Raw genomic sequence first — 12,916 nt, forward strand, 5'->3', positions numbered from 1 at the left:
AACCCGTAAAGATTTTCGATCCGCTGTGCCTTCATGACTACGGGTGCCCATTTTGAAACTTTAAGGGCATGATCAAAACCTATGAATTTGCACTCAAGCGCCTCAACTGCTCAAAGAGATATTAAGCTCTTCCTCATATCAGGAATGTATCTCACATCGGTTAAGGTACGTTTCATGCCATTAAACATCTTAATGCGCACCGATCTAACACCCACCACATTACAGGCATTGTCATTACCCATAAATACATGGCCACCATCACACTCTATGTAGCTGGTAAACCAACTTCGATGAGGAGTCATATGATATGATGACCTAGTATCCAAAATCCACTTGTCCTTACGATCATCGTATAAGTGTCCGACCATGGACATTGATAAACATCATAACCACTTGTACCTACATTAGACTCTGCAGTGTTGGCCTCCATGGAGGAAGCCTCTGAGTTCTCTTTTCTTGCCTTAGGATTAGTACCATCCTTCTTCATGTGCCCCAACATCCCGCAGTTATAGCACTTCAACTTCCCTTTGCCCTTCCCTTAGATTTGGACCTCCATGGAGAATGTCCATTGTCCCGTTCAGAATTCTGTCCCCTCATAACCAATGCATTAGTAGAGGTGCCCACGTCATTGCTTTTCTTTCTCATCGTCTTTCCTTGAAGGGCTTAGATAACAATATCGATACTAATAGTCGATCTATCGGTGCATAATGAGTCTTTGAATGACTCATACAAAGCTAGTAGAGAATTTAACATGATGCATGCCTGACCTCATCTTTCATCGTTTCTTCCACATCTAGAAATTTACAAATAATCTTGTTAAAGTTACTAATGTTGAATTCTCAACATCAGCCCCTTCTGCCATCTTCAGATTGAACCACTGAAGCTTCAAGTATAGGCGATTCTCAAGAGATTTTTTCACATACATATCCTCTAATTTTGCCCATGTACTTGCGCAATTTTCTCTCTCATGACATTGTAGAGGACCTCATCCTTTAGGCATAATTGGATAGAGGTTTTCACTTTCTTATCCATCTTGTTCCATTTATAATCTGTCATAGATTTTAGTCGATTCTCAGGGAGTTTATCTTCCAATCCTTTCTCAACTAGGAGATCGGTCATCTTGACCTTCCATAGTTTAAAATTATTTTTCTCAAAATATTTCTCAACATCGAACTTAGTATTGGAAGCCATTGATACTATGCTTTCAGATTTAATCTATCCCAACGTTCTGCTCTGATATCACTTGTTGGGGGATGTAAAAGCACACAGAGATGAATCAAGCAATGTACTCCAATCGCACAATCAAGTTCAAGAACAAACATTACAATTTTAACGTGGAAAAACCCTTGTGGGATAAAAACCATGGTATAAAGCAATAGTAATGCCCTATGAAAGTAGAAAATTACAAGAGATAGAGATTACACGATTCGAACAAGCCTCAAATCACCCTTATAAACCATTGAAACCCTTTGGAACAAATTAAAAAGCCTTAGATACACCCTATTCTTGATTACACTAATATATATAACCTCTATGAGAATCATGATCAAAATAGAAAACAAATCTCACACTTAAAAAGCCTTAGATACACCCTTGGTGAGATGAATCCCAAACATGTTGTTGCACGACCACCCTATTGTGTGCCTCGCAACAAGTACCCCCTAGTACCGTAGTGAATCTGAAGATATTTTAGTCTTCCACTAGCTCCCGAGGTCTTCGAATGATGAAAATGAAGAGAGCGGAGGGGTATTTATAGGCTTTCGCACGTGTGAACATCTTCATCTGTGCAATACATCTTTGTTGTCTGGGAAGTGGGTCCCATTGTGTGGGGCGCAATGGACCATTATAAACATCTATTGCGCGATTAACATTTTCCCATTGCGTGTTATGCAATGACATGTTATCGATCATACTGTTGCATGCCGCGCATCTAATCAACATTGATTCTCATCTTCTTTTTACTCTTAAATTTGTGCTCCAACAGTGCCCATAGGGATCACAAAAACTATAAACAAACTAATGTATGAAATATCAATATTAAGGGAAAGCCATAAAAAAAACTAACAACTCGAGCTCCTAAGCTCAGTCAACTAAGACCTCCCTATATGATCCTCCAACTATCCACCGAGCTTTAACTTGATGATGCTAAGCTCCACACTTAATCTACATGCATCCACTATTTCATTTTTGAATTCAAGATATGAGTGGTCAACTCAGTGAGAAATCCTCCCAAGATTACACAATGATGTATTAATCAGGTATAGTTTGATAAAAATACACTAAGATAGTCTTAGTTTACAATATCTCTTTTTTAAATGCATGGGTGCATGCACATGTTCTTCACTCTAGGGATGCACATCTAGCTAGACCAAGAATGAACCTTTTAAACAATCAACCCATTCAATAGAAGAAAATGAATATTTCAAACAATCGACTCATTCTCATAATATAAGAGACTAGGACTTTCAAACAGTTGATCCAACTCAAAGGCTCATTCGAACAGTATACTGATCTTTCAAACTGTCAACCAGGCACTAGATAACACATACATTCAATGGATGCATAATTAATCCAACCTTTATTAATGCGATTTGCAAATATCCCATTTATGCAAAGCCCTTTCAACTAATAGACAATATTAGTCTAACAAGTAGACCTTACCATCCCGGCTTATGAATCCAATAACGGTTTCCTCCTAACAAAAGCCGACTATGCAAGCCAACAAGGCACAAATGAGATTTCTCCTAAACAAAGCCAACAAGGCATAATGATATATCACGATTGTAGGTCCACAATCAAATTCCATTTAATCCAAACACTAGATGGCCAACAGTTCAAGGCGCAATCTCATATATGTGTGACAATTATATGAATCCCAAACGGGGAAGCCCGGGCACCTTAGTTAATCCACAATCTCCCATAATCCCTATGGATATCACAAGTAAGTTCTGGTTGCTAGGATTTATGATTTCAAACATCGTAGTGTGCAATACAGGGATTACATTAAGCATACCATAATTACAAGTCCATGTAAACCCTACAGGGTAAGTGGTAGATTCAAGCATCTTAGCATATGTTAGCGAGTGCGCGTGTCTGAACCAACCTAAGTATTAGAGTAAACATGTTACATGATCATATACAAGATTCTAAACATGTTATTGATTCTAATAGGGAGGTAAGTATGTTATGGATTCTAGCAATTCATCTTAGATTTAACGTACCCAAAATAGATTATATGGGTTATAGCATGATTATCAAATGTTGAGACTATTGCAAGACTAAAAATATTATAAGAAAGCTTGAAAGGTAAATCTCACCTTAGAATCAGAGATTTTATGCTCTGCTATAACCTCAGCATAGAGAATTTGGGGAAAATAGCTCCAAATCCTTATTTATAATTAATAACTTACATTCTAACCTAATTAAACTTCCACCAAGGGTTATAAGGCTTTACCTAACTTGATTGAGCAAACCCTAACTTTATTTGACGAGAGGCGCTTGAGATCGCTACACAACTAATGCTCATGCTACGCCGAGCTCGCTCACATCTCGAGGACGAGAATGAGCCTCCACAAATTGCTTGCACCAACAACCTAAGTATGAACAAACCCTAATATATAAAAAAAATCCTAAATTTGGATGGAAATGAAGGGTTTTCCAACCCTAATCACTATAAACATGCGAGAAATAGGGGAAAGATGCGCATGCACCAAAGGAAGACTCCTTACCTGGCTAATCAACAGATTCATGGCCGGTAGAGACTCGAAATGGCATGCACAGACCAGATTTGGTGAGGAACAACCCATTGAGACGATCTGCACCCAAACTATGATCTCCCATGGAAGCTCTCTCTCTCTCTCTCTCTCCATTTCTCTCCTTCCCAAACTCTCAATTCCCCAAACCTAGGGAATGAAAGAAAGGAGCAAAAGTCCTATTTATAGCCCCATGTGAAAATTTTGGTGATTGCAAGTATTTTAAAATTCGAGGGTTGTCAGTTGGATCGACGACAACATCGATTCGACCAACTAGAGTTGACGATCAGTTGGTCAGACTGATAGAAACAAATTTTGTCATGCTTTTATGCTACATAAGCTGGATGATCTGACATGGGTAGATTGGCCCTGAATTAGCCTAGTTATAGGTGCTATAATGTATGAAGCACACTATTGTTTGTCAAATTTCGATGGGACAAAATAACTTATGATATGGTTCACATAATTAGATGGAAAGTTCACCTTCAAGTGAATTAAGATAGAAATTTCAAGTTTCAAGTTCATTATCTTCTATGAAAACCAAGCTTCAAGTACTAGTTATGAAGTTGGAAAGTGCAAGTATAAGCACAAGTTATGAAGTTGGAAAGCTCAAGATAAAATGAATTCAAGTTCTACTACACTACTAGTAGAAGATCAAGCTCCACCTACGACTGCACTTCAAGTAAAAGATCAACTATGCACTATTGAAGATTCAAGCTTTACACTTCAATGTCCAGTTTTCTTAGGTATAATTGACCCTAGAAAAATATTAGACTTAGGTGTTTTCAAATGATAAACTTACAGGGGTTTTTATACTTTGGTTAGGCTTTAGTTTGACTAGTCTAAGCTGTAGCTCGACCAGTCTAAGATAGTCTTCGACTAGTCTAAGTTTGAAATCCAAAAAATGGATATTTCTAGTGATTTCTCGACCAGTCGAGTAGACTACTCGACCAGTCAAAGAGGGACATTCGACTAGTCAAAGGTTGCTCGACTCGAAGTCCAGCAACTATTTTTTAGCACCCTCGACCAGTCGAAGCCCATGCTCGACCAGTCGAAGAAGGCCCTTGACCAGTCGAAGAACTGTTTTATCCAATCGCGCCAAAATTTTAAAATTTGGTTAGATCTTAGACTAGTCGAAGAAGACCTTGGATGAGTCGAATCAACAACTTTTCAGCTTATAAATAGAGGCAATCTCTCAATCTGAAATTACTCATCCAAGATAAGAAAAGCCTCCACTTAGAAAGAGAGAAGTCCCCACTATTTTCAAGCTATTACATGGTATTTTAATAATTTGTTTATATAGCTTTTGTTTTGATTCCTTATCTATTTTTATGAATCTTACTTTTTAAAAAGAGAGTAATCACTCCTTTTGAGATCTTAAGGAATTCAAACAAGTAGCTCTTGGTTTGAATTAATTTAAAATCAATCTAAAACCTAGAATCTTTGTTTGTGTTACTGGACATTGAACGTTCTACTTCAAGTAAAGCACTTCTACAAGATACTTCAAGAGATTCATCTTCAAGAAGAAGATAAGTACATTTCTATATTATGTATTTTTGGTTTTTTTGAGATAGCCAAAAAATCCCATGTTTTGGTTTTGACTGAGATAGCCAGAAGATCTCAGCGTGGGGTTTTTGTTTGTGATAGCCCTTTTAAAATCACAACTGCGTAAGGTTTTAAGGTGAACCTGTGAAAACCTTATTTTTTTAATGAACGCCAATATCATGTGGGTTGTGGTTATTGGGAGTGGAGTAGGTGTGGCTGTTTGAGAATAGTCGGTGTGTTTGTAGTGGATGTTTAGTTTTTGTATATGTGGTGAATGATTATAATTTATTTATGCAAATGTGGTAAATGCTTGTAATAGATAGCTCTCTTGTCTCTTACTTGGTTTGAGATCTTGATCCTTATAAACGTTCGTGAAATCAGGTTGTCTTACCTAAAACTTTGTTTTTAGTGTAAGGTTGTCCTACGAACTAAGTTTGAATCAATTTATCAATACTAATGCTATTGAGATTTCTGATTTATTCGGATTTATTTATTATTTCAGTACTTCAAGTTTTTATTTGGCATAGTCCTATTCACACCCCCCTCTAGGACCGTTAGCTCGCCTTTTTCACTAGTTCACTTTCTCGCTATCTTATGGATTTACCCTATATGTCACACTAACCATTCAATCATACTGAGTGACTTATTCATTGAAATGGGGCATCAACGGTTGCCGATCACATGCCAAACACAAATGGACTGGGAGTCCAATGGCTTAGGTCATAGTTCCTGGGCCCTAAGGGTTGAGTGAGATGACTCACCATCGATTCTAGACTTGGGGTCCTAACTTCTAGTAGGGTTGAGTGAGATCTCGACTAATCAGGCACTAGAGACCAATTAATGTATCACACTGATTAACCTTTGATGTGAATATCAATTTAATGTGTTCCAGGGTATACCCTACTAGATCGTTATCCAAACTAATAAGTGGGGGATGTGGGGAGTTTGAGTCCCACAAGTGATCCGATGTGGTTCATTTAGTTAGGGTATGGGGTTCGATTGAACCACATGCTTCTAAGTTGGGTTCTAACTTGAGATCCCTAGGTCTGTAAGTACATGCTCACGTAAGCATGTGCAACTTTTTATTTTAATCAAAATTCCTATGGTAATACTCGAGGATATCTAATACCTGAGTATTGGAGGGCAGGGGCATTATAGCCTATCCCCTTAAAATAATTTCTTCCTTAAAATTGTCTACAGTTTTACTAAGCTCGAGTTTAGTGATTAAAATTGTGAGTATGGCTATACTATCTCCTAGCAGTTCGATTTGTGCACGTAGTTAGGCCTAATCATAGTAACTAGTCTCACTCATATGGTGTGATCTAGTTTCTTAGTTCTACTTTGATTCATTCAAGGGAGTCTACTATCAATGACCGAATGGTGGCTTGGTCCTGTCTTAACAACTTATAAGGTAAATTGGGGGACTAGTTTAAGGGGTCAAAGTCATACACATGGCTAGGTTGGATTAGAGGGATTAAATTGTCCTACAAATTCTTATACTCGGGTAAGCTGGGTAATGTTTACATTGCTCTAGATAAGTAGGCTTAATGTACACCTAGTCATGCATTTGAAGTTCTAAGTCATAATTATGGTTAGATGATTTTTCCTAAATGTTTGAGCCAACCTAACCTAAGTCCTATACGTGGATATGTTAGGGCATACAATTGTATCATGTAAACAAGGAGATGATTATAAATGTAGAACACGCAACACAGTACATGTTAGTACATTCTAATTACAAATTTAAATGCAATAAGGCGCATGTGTACAAGGAAAAATGAAAGGTTGTCTATGATTCACCTTAACTACGACTGTCTCCTACTCCAAGTTATTGGGGAACTTTATGCCCCTACCGGTGAAAGCTATCGATAGGTCATCTGTTGCGATTGCTCAAAGCTTGTTAGATGCTCTTCAATGGCCTTTAGACAAGCTACAAGCTCATCAGGGAGTGGAGCCTGCTAACGATGACGCGACATGAGGATAGGATGGGTCTTTCAAATAGTCAATCCATTCAATGTAAGAGAATGAGTCTCTCAAACAGTTGACTCATTCTCATAATGTAAGAGACTAGGTCTTTCAAATAGTTGACCCAATCAAAGGGTTGTTTGAATAGTATAATGATCTTTTAAACAGTCAACTAGGCACGCAATAATGCTCACGTGCAATAGATGCATGATTAATCTAACATTTATTAATTTGATTTACAAATAACCCATTTATGTAAAGCCCTTTCAACTAATGGCCAACCTTAGTCCAATAAGTAGGTTTTACCATATTGGCATATTAATCCAATAATGGTTTCCTCCCAACAAAAGCTAACTAGGCAAGCCAACAAGGCACAAATGGGAGTCTGCCCAAACGAAGCCAACAAGTCACAATGATACACCAAGATAGTAAGTCCACAATCAAATTCCATTTAAATGAAACACTGGATGGCCAATACTTTAAGGTATAATCTCATACATGTGTGTCAATTATATGAATCATAAACAGGGCAAGCCCAGTAACCGAGTCAACCCACAATCACCCATAATCCTTGCCCATATCATAAGTGGGTTCCGATTACCGGGATTCATGATTCCAAACATCTTAACATGCAATACAAGTGATTACATTAAGCATATCATAATTACATGTCCATGTAAACCCTATGGTGTAAGTAGCAGATTCATGCATGTTAATGCATGTTAGGAACTACATATGTGTGAACCAACCTAAGAATTAGGCTAAATATGTTACGTGATCATATACATGATTTTAAACATGTTACGGATTATAACAGCGAGTAAGCATGTTATGGATTCTATTAATTCATCCTAGATTTAATGTACCTAAGATAGATTACATGGGTATAGCATGATTATCAAATGTTGAAGCTATTGTAAGAAAATGTCACAAGAAAGCTTGAAAGGTAAATCTTAGCTTAGAATCGAAGATTTTAGGCTCCATCGTAACCTCGACATAAAGAATTTGGGGAAAATAGCTTGAAATCCTAATTCATCGATAATTCATCGTTAATAATTTAAATTTTAACATAATTAAACTTCCAACAAGGGTTAAAGGGTTTTACCTAACTCAATTCGATGAGTGAGGTCTGAGATTGGGGCACAACTAACATTCTCGCAAAGTCGAGCTCGCTCACAGCTCATGGATGAGAACGGGCCACCAAAAATTGCTTGCAGGGACTACCAACCTAATCATGAACAAACCCTAACATCAATAACCCTAAATTAAGATGGAAATGAAGGGTTTCCCAACCCTAATCATTATAAAAACATAGGAAGTAAGGAAAAGAAGTGCATATGCCAAGGGATGACTTCTTACATGGATAATGGACAAATTCACAGATGGGGAAGATGCGAAATGGCATGCATGGACTGAATTAGCGAGGAACAGCCCAGTGGGATGATTCGCAACCAAACCACAATCTCCCACGGAAGCTCTCTCTCTCTCTCTCCCTCCCATTCTCTCTCTCCATTTCTCTCCCTCTCTCCCAAACTCTATGTTCCCCAAATCTAGGGAATGAAAGAAAGGGTTAAAAGCCCTATTATAGCCCCACCTGAAAAATTTGGTGATTACAAGTGTTTTGAAATTAGAGGGTTATTGGTTGGACCAACAACAACATCAGTCGGATGACTGGAGTCGATGATCGGTCGATTGGACTAATAGATACAAATTCTGTCCTAATTTTGTGCCACTCAAGTTGACTAATCCGGCGGGGGAAAATTGGACCCAAATTGGCCCAGTTCACTATTCTCGAGGTCCTATTGGTTCACCCTATGGGTCACGCTGACAATTAATGTGTAACGAGTGACTCGTTCATTAAAATGGAGCATTGATGATTGCTGATCACACACCAGACTTGAATGGATTAGGAGTCCAATGGCCTAGATCATAGTTCTTGGGCCCTAAGCGTTGAATGAGATGACTCGCCATCGATTCTAGACTCGGGGTCCTAACTTCTAGCAAGGTCGAGTGAGATCTTAATTGGCTAGATGTTAGAGACTGATCAATGTTTCACATTGATTAACCTCTGATTTGAATATTCAATTTGATGTGTTTCAGGGTACATCATACCAGATCGGTCATCCGGACTAACAGGCGTGGGATCCGAGGAGTTCGGGTCCCACTGGTGATCCGATGTAGTTCATTTAGTTAGGGTATGGGGTTTGATTGAGCCACAGGCTCCTAAGTTGGGTTTTGGCTTATGATCCCTAGGTTTGCGAGTACACATGCACGTAAGTACCCATGACTTCTTATTTCAATTGAACTTCTAATGGTAACACTCGAGAACATTCAATACCCGAGTATTGGAGGACCGGATTGTTATATATTAACACTATGAAAATGTCATATATTTGCTCAATATAACTAAGTGTTAGATGTGTTAATCTAAAAAAATCGATTAATGTTCCTAATCTCTTATTAATAAACATTTATTTTTAGAATATAAATTATATTAGACAATTTTATCTATCACCTTTTTTTTCAATTTACCTCTGTGAAACATTTAAGGTTATTTATTTTCATTTTCTAACATTATGTTGAGGACCACTGATCCTTTGTATATGATTTTCTGACATGTGTGAACTTTAAAACGTAAGCAATCTTTGCTCGATTGTAGTAGCTGAGTAGACCCATTGATACCATTTTTTTAATGTCATCGGGGTGTCTCGACTCTATTTGAGGTGAGATTAGACTATTCCCTATAGATTCACACAATCATCTACAAACAATGTGCACTAGTTTTTTGGCAGAACCATTGATACCTTTTTAGTCCATTGTGTTATGTAAAGAGGGCATGCTACAAAAGTATGTTGTACCATCATGACTATTATTGATGCAGAAATTTGGACGTTCTCCTCAGACCACTTGATACCTGCAAGAGAAGACAAATTGAGACTCTGTTTGCTGCAGGGGACCCTGTGATGCCAAAGTCAGACAGGCAAGCTAAGTCTAGTAGAATGTAGGGTATTTGGGAGTGGTTTGTACATAAGATTGAGCATACCTTTTACCATTAGAGATGCTCCTATTTATAGCTGAAAGAGGGCGGTGGCGTAGATGGAAATCTCCCTATTTAGTAGGGGTGTGTCGTAGAGGGAATCGTATCCTGAGGATCTAGACATCTTTTGCCATGCCTCAAACTCAAAAATAGGGCTCACAAAATTTTCGATCGTCGATTCCGGCGCCGACAGCCTCCATAGTACCCCATTCTCGGCTCCCGGCACTCATATTCTAGGTTCCAATCCTGGGATCTTATGAGGAGGATTTTGAACATGAATTTGATTCGTAATAAGCATAACTATAAGCATAACCCACGAACAATAACGAGGACACCATCACAAAAATACACTATGATCAAAACTTTAAGTACAATGCGCATAAAGGGAATACAATGATAATAATAATAAAACTCCAGAAGCTTTGCGGCACGCTCTTGCTCCTGTTCAGCTATGGTCTAGCATCACTTGCACGCATCAATTGTGTATACGCTTATAGAAAGTTTAAAAGGTGGTGAAAGTGTGTGCGTAATATAAGCGTGCTTAGAATGCAGTATTGGAGTAATGTGGAATATACTGGTAAGTCCATGAATGCAATCAGTCATACCAAGGCTATGCGATGCAAGGCATGAATGCTATCAACCATATCAAGGCCATGTGATGCAAGGCATGAATGATGTCGGCCATACCAAGGCCATGAGATGTGAGATGCAACTCAAGCATACCAATCCTCATTCGAATCCATATATCAATGCAACTCATCACTGGAGCATCAAAATCAGTACAGTTCTCACTTTGGATAATCACCGGGGTCGAGTACACTCCAAATGGCACTGCCCCTTCCCCAGGCACGTAGTCCAAGTGAGCGCAAGAAACTTCACTATCCGCCTGGCCAATAGCCTGCCAATACCTATTCGGCACATCGATAGCGGACCCATTTACGAGTTGGTCAGACTCAGCCTAGCAATTACCTCCTACTATCGGGCGGTTAAGGCCACACCCCCTTCCAACCGACCACGACATTGGGAGATGCGGCCTCCTGATATTCGGCCCTCGTATGCTCATGTATCCACTCAATCTTAACATTGGAGTCGTTCTTTGGTACCATTGGGTTTAGGAATTTTCACTCAGGGAAATCTATGGCACCCCGATGCTAGTAATAGTATTTTTGGAATCCAATCCTGCCATCCACGATATGCTTATGGAGGTTAAGACCCTGATGTTGCTAGGCCGTACAGAAATCATATCACACAAATGCGAGATATATTAATCATACTATCCAATCATGCAGCAATCCTACGCATATCGCGCGCTCATGTGGGCAACTCCTCCTATCAGGGAGTCCCATAATAATCCGTCCAATGGCATGTGCTATGATCAATCACTCATCATATTAAGCAGACATATGATGCACATGGGCAAAGATCGTGAAGCTATACTAAGCATGTTAAATGATGATGATGTACTCTCCTCATATCAAAGATGGGCCTAAATGGCCTCCTCACATCAAGAATGGGCTTAACGATCATGGGGGCCCAACGGTTTGGGTTAGCCCACTAAGGGGAGGTGAGAGTGGGTCTAACAATGGGCCTTAGGGAGAGTTACAATGTGGACATTTAACCATCACTGCTTTTACAATGTGGACATCAAACCATCACTGCTCCCAAGGCATGGCCCATCATAAACATCATTACATACATCATGGTGGAATCACACATCACATTAGTCCTCATATACATCGCTTTGGGCCTCACACAAGGGCCTCACATACATCGCATTGGGCCTCACTCATGGGCCTCACATACATCACATTGGGCCTCATATAAGGACCTCATATATATCGCATTGGGCCACATCCCATGGGCCTCAAATATATCACAATGGGCCACATCCCATGGGCCTCGAATACATCACAATGGGCCACATCCATGGGCGTCTCATACATTACATCAGGCCTCACTCATGGGCTTCATATACATCACATTGGGCCTCACCATCTGGACCTCACATACATCACACTGGGCCTCACTCATGGGCCTCATATATATCACATCGGGCCTCATCATATGGACATTATATACATCACATCGGGCCTCACTCATGGACCACATATATATCAAGTGGGCCGTATCACATGGGCCTCATATACTTCAAGTGGGACTCACCAACCTAACTGGACTATCTACAACATTCATCTATTTTTAGAGATCATTTAGAGCATTTCCCAAAAAAAAGAATCATATCGAAAGATCATCTGGACCATATCACAAATAGCAGTGGAGATAATGATTTTCGCTGTTTAAAATTTCCAGGACCCACCATAACGTTTATTTTCCAATCTATTCATAAGGTCACAAGGACCTGAATTAAGAGGAAAAAAAATTCCATATTGATCTAGAACTTTTGGAACCCCAAATGGGTTTTAATGGTAGGCATTCAATCCTTCACTGGTTTTTGCAATGTGGTCCATCTGATAGATATATCTGTCTTATTTTTTCTTCTCAACCCTTAAGACGAACTTGCCCAGTGGATGGACGATCTGGATCTAACACATAACTCATGATCAGGCCCACACTTGCTGACATCACTACAACAGCTATATAGTTGGTGTGACCCAGC

The sequence above is a fragment of the Magnolia sinica genome, chromosome 19 (assembly GCF_029962835.1).
Source record: "Magnolia sinica isolate HGM2019 chromosome 19, MsV1, whole genome shotgun sequence".
NCBI classification, from domain to species: Eukaryota; Viridiplantae; Streptophyta; class Magnoliopsida; order Magnoliales; family Magnoliaceae; genus Magnolia; species Magnolia sinica.